Source organism: Bombus impatiens, unplaced genomic scaffold (genome assembly GCF_000188095.3).
Source record: "Bombus impatiens unplaced genomic scaffold, BIMP_2.2 scf_0142, whole genome shotgun sequence".
Taxonomy (NCBI): Eukaryota; Metazoa; Arthropoda; class Insecta; order Hymenoptera; family Apidae; genus Bombus; species Bombus impatiens.
Genome location: NT_176561.1, coordinates 935,757 through 958,603, shown reverse-complemented (window position 1 = coordinate 958,603; position 22,847 = coordinate 935,757).

The window sequence follows — 22,847 nt, the reverse complement described above, 5'->3', positions numbered from 1 at the left end:
TTAGTTTCTCGAGGTCCCACGATTGACTTCTTGTTTCAGTTCCAAAATAAAACTCGATTCATCAAAAAAAATCTCTGCCAATTCGTGGAAATACATCTGTATGGATAAATAGCTACCACATAATGCCCATAATGTCCAATGTTTTAAACGTCGTACCTTACTTCGTACGAATTCCATACACGTCTATGTCATTTTCAATTTAGAAATTCAATGTTATATACATAGCGGCACGTTTCGAAGCGTGCAGGAAATTCCGCGTTACAAACGGGCCGCCGCTTTAACCGCGGAATTATACATTCAGAAAAGGTCCTCGCTGAATTCTAAATTCGTTTGCATTGCACCTTTTATTCTTCCTACGTTCAATATGTAACGCGACGGGATTAAGCGTGAAAGAAAGTCGGCTGGGCAAATTTAATCCCTAACCTCTCTTTCGCGTCCCTTTCTACAACATCGCCAGGAATTAATTAATTCGTCTTTAACTAGAAACCTTTCAGCAGATAGGGAATCTCCTTCTCCCTCTTTTGTACATTTTCTCTTCTCTTTTCTTTTCTTTTCTTGCCTTTCTTTGTGTAGGAAAGCTTCAGCTGTTGGTTGGTATTTAATTAATCGAGAATAATCCGAATTCGTCTCGATCCAAGCCAACTACCCTTTGTCCCCCTTTTTCACTTTCTCTTTCCATGTCTCCAATTCTATGTCTTCCATACTTTCTGGCACCTATTGTTCTTCTCCTCGGCGCAATCTTCATATCAAACGGTATTTCATAATTACGCTGTTTGAGAAAGTATTTCCGTCTCACCTCACCCTCGTCAAATTAAAGTCTCCGGCATGTCGAGTTAAATTTTGAACAGAGGAGATCAAATTTTGTCAAGAAACGAAATCAATTATGTGTTAAAATCGGAATATTGTAAATATTGTAAATGGTTCGATTATTTATTTAAAATTATTAATTCATATATGTATCTGAATTTTAAAATACAATTTTAGTAACAACTAAAACAAAATCATATTTTTTATTAAGAGAATATCTTTTACTTAACTAAACTAACCAAGGTTCTTTATTTTTTACGCAAATATTCTTTATTTTTGTCTGTATATGTTATTTGCTTGTATATTAATATTTATAAAACAGTTTAAAGTAAATGATATTCTTTCATATAAAAGCAAAATTCCAAATCAAAGGTTATCTAAAAGATTTGATTATCCGAAGCAAACAGCGTGTCACGATAAATTTTGATAATCAATGCTCAGCAGTAGTTTCTGCTAATGAAAAAGCACTGGGTTGGAACGTTCTACCTTAACCTAAAAGCACTCACGTTCAACTGAGTGAGTCCGCTGTTGTTTCAAGTAATGCCGTGTGTTTATGCACGCGAAGTAACTAAACTTACTTACCTACTCCTCAAACCGAACGATCCTAATCCTAACCACGTTTCTCACAACGATACTGTACCATTTCATCTTGTTCGTTTGTTAGTTCGTTCTACTGTGAATAATAATAAGATTCCACTTGTTAGAAATTTCATTACAGCTTTGTTGACCGTATTTAACTCAGATGGTACATCTTTTCATTTAATATTTGTTTTACTAATTGTTCTTTGTCACTAAATAAACACTTTTGTTCGTTCTCTTTTCCTTTTTAAATCTTTTTATTGAAAATCAAAAAGACAGTATTTGCGTAACAATAGTGAATGTGTTAATTATATATTAATGATCTTTGGTAAAGGTAATTCAAAATACTAATAAAGATGTGAAAGAGAAGCTATTTTTGTGGTTTTATCTGATCCTAACCTAATCTCCACATACAATTCAAGTTTTCGATTTGGAAGTTATTAATTTAAATAAGGTAATGTAATTGTTACAACGTTTCGATATCGATATTTCGAAATTAATTATCCTTCCTGCATTTACGGTTAGTTTCAAATTGCATTGCATCACGTTAATAAATGTAATAACTTCGCATAAAGGTTAATCCGTTGAAAGACCAATACATTCGGTACAATTGTTAATTATAAGGAAGACCTACAAATTTCTATGGTTCGATTACCTATTATCATTTGACGCTTATTCGGTATAATTGCGTTTCTCTTTTCAGATACATGGGTAAATCCATAATTTATAGCAAATAAGAGAGTAATTAATATTTGTGATACGAAAATTTTATTCCAGTTAAAGTTATTTCCGTTCTCTTTCATAATTTAATAAAAAGTAAAAAATATGAATATGATCTATCAAATATGACAAATAATACTAAAAGCAAACAAAAATAAAGTATTATCAAAACGAATAAAATTTATTTTATTTATTTTATTTATTTGTAAAACGCTGAATGAATAAATGTAATTAAAATGTCTTAAAATGCTTCGATAATAAATATCAATAGTCTCTCCACTGCCAAACTTAGTATCAAATTATTTTATAGTCATCAAAATGAGAGAACATTATTTTATTTGCTTTACATCCATATAAATGCAAATTCGCCTTAAAATTGTTCGATAATAAGAATCAACAGGCTCTTGTAAATGTAACAAGAGAAGATATGGCTGAAGGATGAGAAAGAAATCAGAAAGACCAGATGAAAAGCGAAGAAACAAAGCGGCGAGGGACTAGAAGAGGCGAATCATCGCAAAATGAAAAAAAATCACGGGCGATCAACCCGAGATGTAATTACTTGGAGAAGTACAAACGCGAGCACCTCCCTTTCTTCGTATTCACCATAAAAAATAATGGAGCCGGCTTCCAGCTCGCAATTTGAATGCCGGTATGAATGGGCACTTACGCCTAGCTTCGAGTATAGCCGCCGAGAGATAAAAAGATATTCATGTTGCCAGCTCGAATTTCTCCTTCTCTGGTTTTGCTGGTCCCATCCCTTCTTTCTTTTTTCTAATTACTCCTCTAAAATTAAACGAATTCAAACGCAATCGCCGACGAAAGGAGAGAGCACTTCAAGAGGATAATAAATCATTGTCTTCCTCGTCTTCGACATCGAACTTCATTTCTTATGTTTTAAATCTTACTGACAATCGTCAAATTTTTATATTTCAATCTTACTTTCGTTCCAATAATCGAAAAAGAATTTTAATGTTACAAAATCAAAATGAGGGCTGAACTTCGTCTTAGGACAACGTGTAGGTTATGAATACATTCAATATATACATTAAAAGAAGTTTAAGAATGTAATGATTTGAGAATAAATTGACACAAAAATATTCTTTATGTAAATCGAGATAATGAAATCTAACTTTTAAGTATATACCAACGTCATTTATGAACATATTTAATGTACTACATACGTGTATAAAATATACTTGTGTTTAATTGTATTATTAATTAATTGCGTTATTAAAATATAAAGTACTCACGTAAGGGAATAGATACGTCCTTCATTCACAAATAAACTGTTTCTTCGTTTATGTCTCAGTGTTATTTCATTCTGGTTATTATGTTATCTGAGAAATTACGGCTGAGAACTTCAACAACTACGTTAGAATTTAGAATGTTGGATAAAAATATCGATATGTGTATAATGGATGATAGTATCGATATATAATGAAGGAAAGTATCGATATACAATATCTGTTTAGATTAAAGGACAATAGATGGCAGTTATACATCCTATGTCTTTTTGTTCCTTTATCACAGTCAATCGTTTGTTTAACTGTCGAAACGTATTGTGTCGCATCGCATGATGCAATTAAAAGTTTTTGACCTGCATTTTTGTTTCTTTTGATAGTTGTGTATTCGTGTGTTTAATGTATTATTCATACGTTACAATAACTAGTACGTATTATACGCATGCTGTAAAAAGGTAAGATGTATTATGAAAATTATTTTTCTATGGTTTTGTAACATATATATCAGTAATTTCATAAGCATTGTTATATGTATACGAAAAAATGATACATTCAAGGATTAGATCATTCTATGTTACTCAATCGTATTTTTCTCGATATTAAACAGCAAGTGGACAGAATTATTAGAATTATTAATTATAGAATTAGTCGTTCATTGGAAATCATAGGTTAAGTTTTATAAGTTCTGGAAGAAATTCGTCTATTTAACGATTTGGTCAAAGATGGCTAAAGCCACGCAGTAAGGTTAACACTGTTACCAATTATAATTATCGATAAAAGGAATTTCTGATGAAGAATACTATTATTCATAGGTTACTTTAAGCATCATACGCTACATAAACAATCTTTTCTCAAGAAATGAAATATTCCCCTCGAATAAAATAAGTTTAACAGATCAAACATCGAAATCCTTATTATAATATTTTTTCAATACGCATCATCGTGTGCGCACGTTTTGCGATAGTATTCACAATGCGTTGCTTGATGATAATAACGCACAGCGTCAGAGTAAGAGGAACATCAGCGTGCATGCCTTTAGGCGATATAACTTCTTCACAATGAAACCGGAAAATTAAATTCCAACCCTGCCAGTATTCAGCAACTTGCTGTACGCACCTTTGCCCCATTCACGACTCTGTCACGTTACCATGAAGATAGAATGGAAGGAAAGGGATCACCTACTTGTTAGAAATCTCTATTGATTTGGCCCTTTGTCAATGTGAAAATTATACGCACGAATAAACATATTCTGCGTGTTATGTTAAAGTATAGAATGTTCGGTACGTTAAGTTTGTATTTATGAAAAACTTAATACATATATAAAATATTCAAAGTAAAGTAGTGGTTATAATTTATAACATTTAATTAATAAAACAAAGTGATTTTTAGGTTCTATTCCTTCAATTAACTTTATAAAGATATGAATTTTTATTAATAATTAGCAATTGTCGAACGAAAATTAAGGTAGACAAATCTAAGCAGACAGAACATAGGTATGGTTCATTGATTTATTTACTTTTCATATCCATATGTCTCTCTGTATATCAGAGTTATTCCCAAATAATTTCTTAAATCAAATGGAGTCAAGAAGAAAATTGAAAATGAGTTATATATAATATTGCGTATTAAGCGTTTTGAAGCTTATACTAACCTATTAGAAACTAACAGAAAAAAATTATTTACTTTTCTACAAATAAATCAATTACTCTATACATATATCAAAAAACACTTCAATTTCAAGTCATCAGATTCTAATTCCATATCGAGCATTTTCCAAAACAACGAGACAACTTTCAACTTTTCCTATAGACGAACTATATAAAAAGTATAGAGTAAAATATGAAAAACATGAAAGGGCCAGCTGTTTCGCTTGTTCCGCGTCCGATAAATATTATTCGAGGAAAGAGGCGGCGACACGAACCGAAATAACGTCTCTCCCTGTACACTGTACACGGTGGCATGTATCGTGGTAAAAGTGAATTTGGGAACTCGCCCAAATGTTAGCTCATCGGTTAAATCCATGCGCGGGCGAGAGGTATTTAATATTGTGGCAGCAGAGGTGGTTGCGGTATAGGCAGCCGTGAGCTGCCAGCGGACCCCTCTGTTTACCATATAGATGACTCGTTAGCGAATGTTAAATTACTGTATTTGCCTAGTGGAGATTTATCATTCATACCGCGGGCCAATCTACCCAGTCGTCGCGATAATAAGTCAGCTTCCATTCTCGTTCCACCACCACCTATCTGAAATACGCCCACGGCGTGATGCAGGTGGCAACCTCTATAATCGATTTACCACCGTACCGATTCTTCCATCGATTCCTCGCTAAAATGTCGCGCTAATGCCATCTCCAATCGTATTTACGACCCCGTTCACGCACATCGTTCCCGTTTCGATATCCCAGCCAATGAAATTGACACGTTTACGCGTTTACGCAAAATTTCATTGTTACTCTTTCACGAATTCGTAGTAAGTGTGCAATAGTGTGCATGTCTGTATGGAGGAAAGATAATTAAAGAAAGATCCTTTAGCATTTAGGCGATAATTCTAATTGATCGATAACTATTGTACTATATTCAATGGAAAGTTAGATAAATATAATTTATTTGTTAAAGTAACTTATATAAATTTCGAATATATAGGAACGAATAATATTCTATAATTTAAAACATTCCATAATCCTTTGCGTTACGAATAAATTTTCTGTTTTATATTAAATTTACTTTTGTAAGAGTTACGGGTTAATATTTGAACCAAATTGATCAAAGCTGCATTTTTGAAACTAATAAACTTGCGAACGCATAGAAACGAAACGCTTTCGTTCACTTTCGATCTTTCGGTCCGATTCGCTTCACGGTTGGCTCAGTGTTCCATCGACTTGCGAGTAATAAATAACGATTTCGAACGTCAACCAAGAATTCGCCGCGGTCAAATTGATACCATAGATCAAGCTATGGAAAAATGGCCCAGGCATACCTAGCTCCTGCCCTTCTTTCGTTCGATAAAGCTTTATCGAACAGCCATCTCTCCCTACTGGAAAAGACTTTTCTAGAGTTGGACCTTGAAAATGGATACTGTCATCTGAATCTGCAGATGATAGACATCCTATACTTTATGACTAACTCTTGGAAGGAAGAATCTTATAATTGCACGATAATAGTGTCTCTCACGAACTTGATCTCTAGTAATCATTCAAATAAATATTAATAGTAACATATAAATATGGGAAGATTATTCTTGGAATTTGAAATTTTTTAAAAATTCTATCTTTTTAATAGCATTTTTTATGAGCTGAATGTTTACTGACAATTTCGATAAATGTCAATAATAGCACAAACAATTGAAAAGTTTGTAGAAATTCTACAAGTATTACCTTTTCGATGGATTAAGAAATTTTGTTAGAATTAATTTGATCTCAGTTATAAATAAATGATTAATAAGATATTAAGTGATACTGTAAAGATATTTTTATGAGGAAGTTATTATAAAACGTACAAATTTCTGGAAAAGATTTGAAAAGAATTTCACATTCAGTTCCTTTCCACATTGGACATTCTCCAAATTACCAGGAATTTTGAGACGGGATGTTGGCATAACGACACCAAGTATAAAATACGCATCTATAATTAAGGAATCTCGTTCCAGAATATTTGTTAAGTTCTTTACCACTACTATTTTGGCGCAAAATTTATATTTTTATCAATAGAATTAAAGAAATAAAAATTTGTGCCATGCTCTAGACATTATAACATGTATTTTATTTTTGATATTTTTTTATGTATTATATACATTATTCTCATAAATACATAGATCCCTATAATACATAAATATGTCTATTAACAATATTTCACATTTATACGTGATATAATTTTGTATTACGTACAACCTTAACATACATACATAGATATTTTTAAGTACACGTTTAATATCACGAAGTTGCGCAGCCCCAACAGTTAAAAGCTGGAAACATTCACAAGAGGGGCTTTGAACATTTTTTACTCTACTTGTTCACTAAACAGCCTGGAAAATATATTTTTCACACAAAATTTAAACCCAGCTAATGTCGAAACCTCTTTCAAAGTAGAATTTAATTTAAAAACATTGCAATTACAGTTGGTGATAAATCTATTATAAATATCTACTATATACTATAAATACCTATTCTTGAAGATTATAAAAGGAGAACCTACTAGTTTGTGGTAAATATATTTCTAGTCAAATGGTTCATTCATTATCAAATTTTTATTTATTTTGAAAATACGAGAAAAACGAAGTTCCCTGTAAGAGCAATTATAATTTTATCAAACAGAAATAGGAAAGAGAATTGTTATAGAGAAATGCGTCGAACGTTTTACACTCTTAACGAGTCTGTCATCAAAACTTAAATACGGAATGAGTACGTTGTTAATTCTGCACTACAATTTTCCAGAAGCACCGGCCCGTTTCCTAGCACTAATTGCAGTTATACTTTCATACGTTCAGGGTTGTTACAGCGTTTAGCTCTGCTTTCCTTTGAAGTATACTTCACGACCGAGGCACCCTCAGAGTCAAGGTGAAATTTAACGAGACCTCTGTCACGGTAAAGATACAAAAGCTAAACGCGAGACGCATCACAAACCTCATATAATTGGCCGAGAATTTAGCAACCGGTAAACAAAGCGGATGCACCAGCCCGTGAAACCGCACTGTTTCTAGCTCGTGTGTTCGAGATTAAAGCGGTTTCCATATACCCCAAAAATTTATTCTTCCTCTAATATTTCCCTTCAAAAGTATCATTTCTTATATTTTTGAATAATATGTAATGATAATTTCAGTTTTATTTCAGGGACATTCGTCTATCTTAAACTATAATTGAAGTGTGATTGAAAGCAGAACATTAGAAGGTGAATTTTTAAAATAAAATGTACTGAAGTACGTAATAATAGTTATGTTTCTGCTTTTTAGTAACAATAATCGAGATTTTATCTCAAACTCTTGCATTTATTTCAAGTTATAATTAAAATCTAATTAGAAACCGGACATTAAAGTGGAAATTTTGTAATGATTAAAAGCCAAAAATGAAGTCTGTAGGAAGAATTAAGGTTTAAATAAATAAGGTTTAAATAAAAGAATTATATATAAGACATTTATAATCACAATGAGTTAGGTCAATGCAAGTAGAACATTCTATTGGTCTGGCCTACCGTTAGTAGTTAGTATCATGACATAGTCATGTCAGTAGTTAGACATTTTACTCTTCCTCAGCCAAACAATTAATATACATCAATGATACGTATGCTTTTCTACTCACACAATCTGGGGACATTATTATCGCACCCCATATGAATTCCAAGTACTTCGTCATATATTTATATAGATATCTATCATAATTCTCAAAGAGACATAATACGAATGACATATATCATCCAACATTCAATTAATTGATCAATCAGTCCAACAATTACCAATAAGATCTCCCTTTAATCAAATGCGTAGTTGAGCAGGTAGATAAAGCAAGGATCTATATCGTTGCGGGAGACAAATCCAGGATGGCGGGTTTTCTTCAAGGCAAGAAAACCTTGAAAGATTCGGAAGGTTGGGGTAAGAGCGAACCGCTGTACCATGCAATGGATCGGATTAAATATTATTATGAGGAAGAACGAGACGTGTCGTGCGGCACGGTACAGCCTTCGTTCCTCGTCGATCCTCCCTTCGTTTTCCCTTAACCACCGTTAACCACCCTCTGCACCCCCCGTTTTACCCCTTTTCGCCCCGCTTCGTTTCTCACCATTGAGAAGAAACTGCGCCCAGGCCTGTGAAAACCGAAGTCTCGAAAGTTTAGACCCTTCCCAACGGTCCACGCCATCAACTATACCGCGAGGAATGCATTTTTCATATCCTTGCGATATTATCGCTCCCGTTGGTTGTATTAATCGGTTTGGAAAGGGAAATAACGAAGGGAAAACTTCGCGACCGCCTACGACGCGAATTCCGAAAGAATTATGTAAACGGGAATTGCTCGCCTGGATCGCGAATTAGGCAAGGGGAATTTCAAATGAGACCATGAGTGACGCGTTATGGCGCGAATCTTCAACACTTGAATACTAGAGAATACCTAAAACGCCGCTCATTTGCTCCAACAATAGTCATTTGTCTCTTATTTGATTCCAAATTTCCATTTACACTGTAGGTAAACTTTTCTAAGTTTTTGCATCTAATTCATACAACAATTATCTCTTATATTCTTACAAATTTTTGCTTCACTATGGTGACCGATTAATTACCATTTCGGTAATTCAACTATCAGGAGATACCTATGAACCGAGGTATACCTGAATGGTATAATAAATAGGGTTTCTGATCGATAGTAAATTTTTAACTACGTGGTTAGTCGATGTCTTGGCATTATTCAAGAGTCTGCTGTATACATAAATAGAGGTCGACGACATTCTAACGTAGCAGTCGAACGGTACAGACGAAAGAAAGAAACGAGGCTGTACTATCGACAAGTAATTAAAACTGCTCACCAAAGAGCGAAGGAATTTAAAGATCTTTTCTTCGTCTTTGAAAACGGCTTCCTTGTTCCGTTGGTCGACGACCACCGATAACCAAAGAACAGAGCGTCCCGATTGGTCGTTAGAAGATCGCAGACGATCTCCAGGAAAGAGGCTTCATTTCAGGAAACGATAGTCACCCGATAATTCCGCGGAGAGCTCCAATAATTTTGATATGTAAATACAAGGTGGTATCCTTGTCTTGCGATATCGACCTGATTAAAATATCCCGAGGTTCGGATTACTCGTTGGATTCGCAGAGGTTGCCCCAGACATCTTATCCCTGCTTAGGAAACTCTTCCAGTATTCTCTTCCATTTTACCCTTGTCTTCTTCCTGCTTTAAATTTCATTATCGAATCATCGAAACTCACTGCTGAGCACGCTATTCCTATTTACCGATACAGCCGTGTTTAAGACTGCTTTGTCTTAGGAGTCGACGTTCATTTTTGGAGGTAAATGGGAGGATCTGCATTATTATCGAATGCAATTTACATTATGTTCGTGATTGATGGCGGTTTCGTCAATAATCTACATTCTGATTGTAAATTAAACGAATATTGATTTAATTTTGTGCTAAGGCTATTGACGAGGTCATCTGGTTCGCAGCTAATAACACATTCATCTTTTAAATTTGTTAATCGAGTTTCTAAGTACATATAATATATTCCAAGTATTTAATATGTTCCTTTTTCCTGCGTCGTTTAATTTCCTTAGAAAAAGATCCACAAATTTTCCTTTTTTTGGTCTTTACCATAGTAATGAAAGTGTGATGATAATGAAATAATCGCAGAGCGATGAATTACATTTTTCCACGTTCGTTGTCGCATCTTTGCTTATTATAACATTCTAGCTTTATTCGTAAAAACTATCCATTATAAAATTATAATATTCGTCGATAGAATTAATTATCGTAACATACCATGGTCTATACTATAGTAAAAAATATATTTTATTTGGTATTTCATCGTTTACGAGACACTTTGTTCTGTCTAAAATCTGAAATTAGTCGCTGTACAATCCAACCTGTAAATTACGACTTCAACACCATCATAGTCGCCTCCATGCTCTGTTATCAGGCTAACCAGGAAGTTGGAAATTAAACGAGACTTCGCGTTCGAGCAGATGAAACAATTTTTCGATGAACCAAGAAGGGTAGTAGCAAAAAGGGAGGAAACTGGAGGCCTCTTCGGCTCTGGCTAGAGGGTAGGCAGAATTAAAGAGGAAGAAAGAGGAGATCGAAGGAAACGGCGAAGCGTAAGAGGGTAAGTGGGTGGGATTTTAGGTGGGACGCTATCTCGACTTATTTTCACGGATCGGATTTCTTCGGGCCAGGGGTAACGGTATCAGCGGTTTTCACGTCCCGCGGCAATTACATTAAAAGTTTCTTTAAGGGGCGCGAGAATTGAGCGGGAAGACTGGGATAAAGAGAGAAAATCTCAATCTGAGCGAGATACCTGTTCTGTGGCTCGAGTGAGAAAGATATTGAACAAGGAGCGAAAGAGTCCATTTAGCGAAGGGAGAGAAGAGTAGTCGGAGAGAGAATAAGAAATGGCCGAGACGCCTGCTAACGATCCACGAAGGTTTTTATCTCGTCATCCCTTAACGGTTCCCGTTGTTATTTAATGCCTCGTCATTATAACTCGGGCCCGCTCGCGTTTCTTATTCCATCTTTACTATTAATTGTCCATTCACCCCTTATCGAGACCATGCGCGCACGCTTCGCCCTTTTCCCATATTCATAATAAGTTATGACAGATTCAACGGTCCTATAACAAACAATTTTTATTAATACGAACGATTCCACGACGAGTGAAATTTCTTCATTTTCTATGACTAAAATTGGAATACTATAACGAATAAAGGTGCGACAACTACTCTTTTTATATAACTGTTTGCTTCCGTTGATGCTTCATCGTCTACGTGATTCTACTAACTTCGCACGAAATAATAAACGATAAACTCACTGTCGTAGCTATAATGAGATTAGCAATCGCCGTTCGCTAGAGGAAGCCAGCATTAAAAACTTCGGAACGTTGTACACTTTCCTTAAAGAGCGAGTCAAGCCGGGAACTTCGTAATTGGAGCACCGTCTGTGTTAAATTGGAGATCATGGGCTGAGAGTTGATGCAATCCTGAGATAGCTTATTCAACTATTTCTCCCGCGATAAATGTTTTCACGGAATTTGGCCGAGCATGTGTAATGACTGCTCGCGATAATGACATTTTTCGAAGATCGGTTGATTTTTAGAATATCGGCTAGGCTATTTAGTCGATCGACTATTTCCTTTCCGCTTGAACAACCTCTTATACACCATGATTTTAAAGATCATGGTAAATAGTCTAAAAGAAGCGTTTTTAAGCGGAGATAAGAAGAATTACGGTTAGACGACGATTTAATTCGCTTCCAAACGATCCCATTCGCGGCACTTTCATTCACAGTATACTATTACCTGATCATACGTTTTATTAATTAAACGACATACGTTAAGGTAATATGTTATGGGGTGAATTTAAACTTTCTATTACTAGTCCAAAAAGTCTTTAATATATTCTTAACTACTATTTTTAAAGTTAATTCCACTTTCTGTAAGGGGCCTAATATTTATGAACGGAGGTATATGTTGTAAATCGTCTACCCTATAGTATGCTCAAATAACTGTTAAAACTATTCATGCAAAAGACGTACACGAATGTAACGTTGATACCTGACCGGCTGGTTGCGCGGTCGGCGAAGGAAGTAACGATACGTGTAACGCAATCAATTTCGGTCTGGTCGCGTGTCAAATGCTCGGTTCTCGCTCATTCCCGGCGGAGCCAAAAATTCCGAGATTTTCCACGGAATAAACGGCCCGTTTTTTTGCGCTCTGATGCGTCGCGTAACGGGCAAACAACGCCTAAATCGTTTGAAAAACAAGCGTCGGTGTTTTGTTTCCAGCGCGTTGAAGCGGTCATGCCGCGACCCACGCGCCGCCAATCTGTCATTGACGACAAAGTGACTGACGACGAGCAATTTTGCTAGACGAGGCTTCCCGTGGACACTGTCGAATCTGCCAACCTATGTCACAGGATATTTCCATCTGTTAGGAATAATTAAGGGGATTTTTGGAAATAGAATCCATAAGACAAAATAGGAAATTGAGTAAATTGCATTAGAAATTTTAGTTCTAGTTTTTTAAGATCTATTAGCTATTTATTCTGTTAAATTTATTTTCTTTATACGATGTGACTTACTTTTTTATTGAAACAATCTGAATCTTCACTTGTACATTTTTTATCACCGCTAAAGCAGGATCCTAGTTACAGATGCAATATTTTCTTAAATCGTTAGATTAATCGCAGATTAGTTTTTTCATAAATGACTAAACGAATTTATAAATTGTCACTGTAACCTCCTAAGATGTGACATTCTTCGTCACAGTATAAACAACCATTAACTATGAAATTTCTTCGTAACTTATACTCTCTCTAATCCTTCTACTAATAATTATCTAACACCATATCTAACCATTATCTAACACGTTCTTCAATTATTATTGTTCATCTACGTATATGGCTAACAACACGATGCAACACGTACTATTATACATAGTTATACATATAGCACTCTTGATCCAACATCGTCTACAGTGAAGTAACGAAAAGAGGCTAGCTGTTGGTAGTGCCGAAATACCTCTAACGATATTATTACAAGGTTCATTTAAGTTAGATAACAACAACTGTATAGCTCAGTCGGCGGCGTAGCAAGGTAACAGGCAACGTGCTATAATATCCGCTACATCTCTCGCCTGCAGCCTAATTATTTTCCGGCCTCCGGCACCGGTACCAACGGTAATGCCCGTAGAAGGAGAACCGCTGCAGTTACAGACACCATCTCCATCGACTTACTGCCATAACCTTCGACATAACATTCCGCGTTACTTCGTTAGATAGTGAATTCCGAACAGTTTGCATGAAGTCGCGAAACGGAAAACTTCTTCATGTATCTATATACATATATCTGTTCTTTTTAGCGTATCTTCAATTTTCTTATAACGCCACCATACAAATTTCGTGTTGAAATATTTCTTTCAGTATCATTTCTTTGCGAAGCGTATTTCACTTTCATTGTTATCTTCCAAATCGCGTTATACGAAGGCAATAGCAATTTTTTATGTTTTAGCGTTATACGTGGTCCTACTCTGTATTTGGATTGCTCCTGCGTCTCTAACGCTAGATGTCGGAACGGAACGCGGTGCTCTATGCTGCGAACGATAATCCTTCTTCCTTTTATTTTATTTCTTATGTTCCAGTTTAATTAGTTCCCCGATAATACCTGCTATCTCCTCCGTGCAGTGGAAAGATCAGCCCAGTCTCCGCCCTACCATTCCGTTTCTACAATACTACGCCTTCTCTTCTGAACGAGCTTTTTGCACCCTCGAATCGTTCGAAGACACTCGTTCGACTTGATTCCACGGATCGTTCGTTAGTTCGACTTTAGAAGACCTCTGATATATCTCAGATTTTATGCTGATGAGACCGAGATTGGGAAATGATGGAGAACAGTAGGCAAATGAAACACCAATGAAAATCGAGAATAGAGGAATCGCTCGTTTTTGGAATTGGGGATTCCAGAAATCAGTAGATGGTATTTTTATCGTGTTTTGAATTCCTCGTTTGTAGTTCGACTTGAACTACTAACTTGAATAATAAGAATAAATATATGTAGAAAGTTAAAAAAATATTTCATATGAAATAAATAAATATAAAGCCCGTGAATAATTCAAACAATACTTTGCTATTACAAGATTAGTATAATCAGCAATAAAATAGAATTAACTGAATTATAATAAAATCCCAAACCAAAAATCACCAAGCTTCCCAGCAATTGAACCACCCGAAAATTTCCGAAAAGACAGAAACAAAGACACTTGGATATGGCGTGATAATATAATAAAATTCCATAGCTTTGTGTTTTGTACTTAATACAAAAACATTACCAATCTCTGTTACAACCCAATAAAGTATAGTCCTAACTAAACTACAATAAGCCAAAAATCACGAATCTGGTCCACAAAAACTACCAGAAAATGTCTAGTGGCAAAAATATCGAGCGTAAAAACGGTGGCGCGTGATCGAAATGGTTCGCGGTTCGATTCGTTACAAACGAACGGCAAATCCTGGTTCGTCTGGCCACGTTGAAAAAATAACGAGTATTTGGAATCGACGAGTTGCGGAATACGAGTAGAGTGAAGTTGACGACCATAACTCGGCTTGGCCTTCCGTTCAACGAAGTTCGTGTCGATTTTCCAGGGCAGTTTTCCAACGAGAAAACGATTCGTGCCGTTAAAGTCGTATGTTTGTTTTGGAAGTTGCGCATCGTCGCTTTTCAGTCCACCGCAGCCGCCATCTCGACTCTTCACCCGGGCAACCGGCAATATCTCGTGTGCTTGCCACCCACTGGCTGGCCACCCATCCGATGGTGGCTGGGTGAAAGAGCACCCTTTTGGGGTTTGTGATGCGTGCAGATGGCCGTGCAGAGGGAAATCACGCGTGGCTGCGCTCAACTGCACGGTTGCACCGAATACATGCCGACCACCGGCGAAACGTTCGACCAACCAACACCAATTAAGCCAATGACGGTCTCTGACACCGATGATAATGCTAACGCTACGCGTTTTCGAGACCATGTATCCTATAACATGACACCAAAGAGTGTTGTTGCGAGGGAAAAGGTGGTAGAGCAGGGTTGAAGTTATGATTTTAGCTTGTGAAATCTTTCATGGTGAGGCTTAAATGTGATCACTTAATAGTTCAGGTCATTTTTGGAAATAAATAACATATTTATTCGTACATTAAGTGTGTCTTTCTGATGACAAAATTTCTTTCTGCTTTTAAAAACTAAGCAAGCTTTGAAGAAAATATTGACGATAGTTTTGATAGAGTTGATAATACTTCTTCTCGTTTTTAAGCAAAGAAACAACAAGTTAAAAATTTTAATTGATACATGCACTCTATGAATTTTACCATAAAGAATTTTATTACATACATTGACACAATTTCTATTTAAATTTTATGTTATAAAATAACAGTTTTAAATAGAAGGTTTGCATAGAAGGAACATTTTCGAAGAGTGAGAATTGGGGCAGATTTTAAGAGTCTTAAAGGCAGATCTCTACAGGTTATATTAACTCGAATAACTTTTTTTGAATTGCATTGGAAGTTACAATTATAATTATTTTCAGCTTTAAATTTATCCAGCACTTTCATATTCTTCAATTGAAATCCCATCTACGTTCTTTGATATTACAGTAATTTTTATGAAAATACAATTTCATATATATTCTTCAACAAATTTTTAATACACGAGGCTAGTGAAACATGAATAAATATGAAAAGTGTATAAAATAAGACTAAATAAATACATTCTACATTCAGGATTAAAGACGTTTAAACTTTAGTCCCTAACACTAAGAAATGTGTCTTAAGTATAAATAGAAAATCATCATCTGTCTCGCGATATTCATAATCCAAATCATTTGAAAATAAATTAGAAAAAGTTAGAATAAAGAGAAGTTATCTAATTCGAGAGATTGGACCGAAAGTTGAAGGTGCAACGTTCTCGAAATAATCACAAATCGAAGGTAATTATCGCGTTCAGATCGATATTCGTCGATTGAATGCTGGGATACCCTATTGAAGCCGTTTTTTCATTGAGTCTTGTACTTTCCTTAATAGACACTCTCCCTCCTTTAATCCGGATAATAGCGTTGCGAAGTAATTAAGCTCTTTGTCTTCTGTCTTCTTGTATTTAGTTACAAAGAAAACGTCAGGAAGCTTCGTGACTTGTTGCACAAACTGTCATGTCATACGATGGAGCGTTCTGTATAGGAGACAAAGCACCTTATTCGTCGCAAAAGGACTTCTCATTTTTATAATAGATCACCAGATCAGCCTAAGAACCAACATGTTCTTTACAAACTTTCTACCGGTAGGATTCTAGCTTTGCTATCCTAACATTTCTATTCTATTTGTAAATGCGTGTCACAATTTTTCATTGACAATTTTTCATTGTCAAATAAATATTATATATATATATTTGATGAAAATATTTTGAAAATTATTTATGAAATAACTATTTAAATGTGCATTATCGCCCTGCTGCTTTTTCCTCGATCATCTGGTTTCCGGCATTCGGCATTCCAACACGTTTCAAAACAGTTTGTTGGGTACGTTTACGCATCATGCGTTCCAGTAGATAGATCCCTGTGCAGATGCGTGCGGTTGAATTTTATTACAGGGCAGGAGGGGTATCGATAATTGCGCGATCGGTGCAATCAAACGTGGCCGACAATGAACAATATATAATATTCGTATCACATCAAACGGCGGGCTGATCTCGAATGCCTCGCGAAATTTTCAGACGCATAATGGCCGATTGCGTAAAGCAATTTCGCGGATCATTGCCACTGAAAGGCATCGGCCCCTTCAGCCGTCTCGATGAATCGATGTCCTCGTGGGCTCCACTAATTTTTCCGTTGAATGGTTTACATCTCTGTAACGGTAAGGTGTTACAATTTATTTTCTCTTGTCTAAAATGAAGTTGCTTTCTTTTATTAGCCGCAAATTCGTAGAATTATTTGGAACTTAAGAAAGTAGCACAATTAAATATTAAGTTTTATCACATATACATAATGTAAGAAGAATATAATATGTAATAAATAATATATATAATATATAATAAGAAGTGGAAAATTCAATTGAGAAATTACATACGAGATTTTAGGTAAACGTCTCTGGGTTGCGCTTCTACTTTGTATAAAACTTTTCTAACAACGTTATAATATGATTCTTAAATTATATTCAAAAACTGACCTAATACTTGTGAACGCGGATGTACATCAGATTAGAAAAATCGAGATCTAAACAGAGAAATTTCAAATCATGTCGTTGTAAAACTCTGAAATACACAGATTTTACCATGACACCCATGACACCAAAGTCAAAGATCCCAATAGAGAATCAACCGATTCAACTACATACAATCGCCTTGAAGCTCACCCACGGTCCTCAGTTCTCGAGTAGCCTGTGACGAATCCCTTGGCTCCGGGGTGGTCCGTGGCTAGTGGCTCGACCTCGGCGTGGATCGAAGCCGCTCTCTCGACCTCGAGGTTATCCGAGTAGTTACCGCGATCTTGAGGTCATGGTTGCTGGGCTATCGCGACTCCCGGGTGGTCCGTAGCTAGGCGAGATCTCCAACTAGTGCTACATATGTTTTTCAGTTCGTGGTTCCTCCCTAATACACGAAATTAATGGGTACCAATAGATATCGCAAAGCAAAGTTATGAAATTTGAATATTTCTAAGCTCAAATTTTCTCGAGGTTAGTTTTTTGAAAAATTGTAATATCTCGCGATGTTACTATGAAGATAGCGTAGACTAAATTGTATGCGAAATAACAAATTCTAGTCAACTATCCAAAGGTAATTTAGTATACGACGTAGGAACATATATTCTACAAAAATTAAAGATTCTTATGGTAAACATTTATTTAACACAGTTTTTAAAGCTGTTCTGAGAATACTAACAAAGCTAAAAATTATAAAATTCCATAGCTTATTATCGTTATCAATACATATTTAAAATGATTGGTATCATTGCCAATCTAGATTTACAGAAAGGGAGAACCGTCAAATAGAGTATAGCGGAGTGGTTGAGTTGGGATGGAAGAGCACCTTTTAGGAGCTTAGAGATTACACTTGGGACGAGCTAGTAGTAATGCAGAGGTGAATCTCGCAAGAGCAAGCCGCTCATTCCCACGAAGGATTCGACAGAACTTATAATACCTACGATGTGGGATCGGTTGCGGCACGCTTCTACCACCTAACTGTCGCCCTCTTGACGCTATCGTTTCGTCTTTAGACACCCTTCCCTTACTCGCGTCGCTACGCATTCATAATTCAATGTCAAGCGCCACTTATCGAGCCCCTGGACCCTTTAACTCTTCAACGAATTTGATTTATTTCCTTTCTCCGTGCCAGTCTTCGTAGAAGCGACGATCATATCGAATTGAATGAAAAAATTGATCCATATATCAACAGATCGTGAAACGTACAGTTGCTATTAATTGTTCGTTTATAGATATTTGTAAAATTTTTCTGCATCTTCTATCATAGGTAAAAAGACATGATAAATCCTTTTTTTCGATTTTAATTTAATGCCACTTTATGCCTAAAAAAGGATACTATTCACGTTGAACATATAAGTAGGCTACGGATGTTTATGCATTTATGGGAAATTTAAAAGTACAGAAATTCACCGAATTCGTATAATATGTAAAAATATATAAAAAATGTTAGCATAGTACATATTATAATATTTGGTAAATAAAACATATTTCTATTTAGGTCCTGCTTCTTACATTGTATTTAATAAAACATAAATTTGTATAAACATCCGAAATCTATTCATAAGATATCATTTGCCAACGACCATTTCCCTGATCGTAGTAAGTTTCAATTCGTCGAGCGACGTCAAACACTCGCTGGGAGGTCTGCCACCCAATTTCCGACGCAGCAATTTCCCTCAGCGTGGAGAGACGACTAAACACGAGACATCTCCTTAGGAAAGAGTCGCTTTTGGCTCATCTGCTCGAGCCAATATTATCAATCGATTCGTCGACGTTGATAATGAAATAAAACTGTCCGCTTATTTTCATCTTCCGTGATGCAGAAAAGTCTCGTAATGTTACTTTGTACCGTTTTACCAGACGAGTTGGATAATTGCTTCGATTATTTACAAGATTTTCTCTCTACAGATTAAAGTAGTACTGGCAGTTACGCGACGGTACTTCATCTACTTTGAAGCATACTCTTCTTCCTCCTTTCTTTCATCTTCTACCTCATCTTTATCGCCCTCTGGCCCCTTCCAATCGTTTTCGTTACTCTATCTCGAACTCGATGCAGCCTCTCATTCTGTCTTTCAAGGCCTAATCCGATTACGATGGAACGAGGTGTTCGTTCGGGTGTAACTCCGTGATAATGGATATTGCTATTCAAAGTATTTCTCGCGTTAAATGAGTTCTGCCTGGATTCACCGGAGGAGAAGATTTTGCGGTTCGATGCGACACTTAATTTCTTTTCTCCCCAGATGATTTCTAATATCTAAGCAACCTGAACCGTTTTTGCGCTTCAGATGATCGAGGCGTGTGCGTTAAATGAGAAAGTATTCCGACTAAGAATATGGGTGTCTTCTTTAAATACCAACGTCATCTCGCACAATTGAACTTTTATTATTAGCGAAACCGAAAGTGTCGAAACTGTTGTTTCATGTTATATTTTTATCTGATTATATTCACAGTCTTAGTATTAGTCCGAAATTTTAATAATTAATTAATAATTAATATAATATTTATATTATAATACAATATTAAAAGACATATGTATGTATTTTATTGTGTATAACGTATATCCTTTAGTTTAAGTATCATAGGAACTGAGAGTTATCTCGAGATATCCCGTATAGACATATATATATATATATATTTAGATCGTGCAAGCACAAGACAGTCCTTTTCTCTCCATCGCACGCGACGTGGCCAGACTGCGGAAATCGATGATTTCCACATTGCATTCCTTTACCGTTGCGTCTGTAGCGTTTCCAGCATGCACACAACAGGCTTCCTCCTGGAACCGTTGCTCGACGTACTTGCCAAAATAAATACCGTGCCACAGTAAACTCGAGGCACGCCTCTGTCTTACCTGCTACAGCAGACACTTTGCCCATTCAGCTTGTGTGCAACGAAAGAGGCACTTCTTTGACCACTAAAGATGTTTTCTTTGGCTGAACACGTATGTACATACTCTCCCGTTCATAAGTATTAAGTATTTTTTGCTTTCATATAAGATGTGATAATTCATTTAAATCGTCGAGTAAACGATTAACCGACCACGATTTTGGCTTCTGATCGATTCAATTCTTCATATTTTCGTTCCTAAAAACTAATTATACGCTTTATCAGTTAAACGGAATTCGTATGAAACAGAAGCTGTAATAATAAAGAGGCGTTAGGTGGTAGAGAAAAAGAGAGAAACGTCTAACGAAAAGGGGCCTCGAGTGATGTTCAAAGACGAAGAGAAACGTCTAATGCCATAGTGGCATTTGCATACTTGGGTATTCATGTAAGGAAAGCTTTCGTCGCCGCATTACACGATCCGGGATTGTTGTGCGAATACGCAACAGCTCTCGCAAAGTAACTAACAATAACCTACAAGTGGCTGTAGGTACGTTGCAGCTACCTATAACTTACTGCGTGGAGTACTTGAAACTGTGCGTATAACGTACAACGTGACGTCAATCAATAAAATATCTTCATATTTTATATTTCGCTGATGTTAAAGAACAAATTTCATTATCCAGTGGCGGATTTCATTATTCGTCTGGATGCGGATACGCATTGCCGTCTTTGTTACATTTTCTTTCTGTGAAATATTAAGATTTTTTGTGCGACTCGATCTTATTTTGCACGATTCTCGAAAACCTATTATGCATAGCGTTTTGATAATTGATAGATAAATTGCACTATTTACATTGTATTTTGAAAATTTAATTTTGATAATTTTCTGTAATGCCATCCTCATCTTTGAAAAAAATGCTGCCCACCGGACACGTGATCTCTTGTCTGTCGCCTCGTTCGTAGGCTGCTTATCCGCTTTCCTACTCGAGAAGTTACGTGAACATCGTGTTTCTCCAGCGTCGTTGATTTTCAACTTCACGTCCACGTGTACACGCGCTTCTGTTGATACACGTGCACGTACGTACACGAATACCGACAGCTGTGTACATGGTATCTCTAGCTACGTTTCGTTCCAAGTAAGCTCTAAACTGACAGGCTATGATGTTACACAGCTGCTTGGAATAAGCTACGCACAAATATTTTAGTGTATTTTTAATAACATCTTTTGTTTATTTGTAGAAATAAAAGCCATATTCAGACGTGTATTGAGGCGTAGGTCAAGGATTAAAGTCAGAACACTCAGTCAGATGTACTTTTATGCAATCTACTTTCTTTTCCAAAATATAAAAAAAAAATATACGCTATTGGAGTATAATATGTTATTATGAAAACTAGCAATTGACTTAAACTAACCCAATGAAGACGAAAATTTGCACTAGCCAGTTTTCATCGATGATTCGAGACAAGAGTGTAAAGATAAGATTCTTATTAATGAATTGTCATAGAATCAGAGCACGTGAATCGGAACCACGGTCGCATTCCTATGTTATGAAGGGTCATGCAGTTCGTGGCCCTGGGTTCTAGAATCTCAAGGGTTCCGTTCCAAGCTTTCGCTCACAGCCACGGCCTCGTGAAGCATGGTAGTCCAAACTGCTAGGAAGTGATCCGTGGAAGGTCGTACCACTCGCGTTTCGACCGTTTCGAATTCCTCGAACGTCCGGGTTCGCGATGGCTATGCCATTTTGTGGTTTCATACCTGAGAAACGCCTAGGGACCGGAACCACTTATCGAAGTCCTCGAGTATTCGTATATTTCGTACTAGAATTCTGTTAGATAATAATTTGGTAGAACGTCTAGTCGATGCAGAGATGCGTTTAATACGCATATAAATTCCCAACTACATTGTAGGTTATCGTGTCTGGTCAATTGAACCTGAATAATTGTCAGATGAATTTTGATTCATTCTTTGAATCGATGAGAGAATGACAAAGTTTCGAAACATTCGAATATTGAATCTATACTATAATATCCCAGTGCTTAAGTTTCAATTGGAACTTTGAAATTATACGAAAGTTCAATCGTACAAGAAGTATACAAGATTACACACGAAACTAATATTAGCTCAATTATATAAAATAGCTTGAGCAAGTATTGATACAGACTAAAATAAATTTTTCGACTGATTTATTACATTATTAATGGACCGTACTTTATATCGTATTTGTACTGTATTTTTATAGAATTACGATTTCCAGG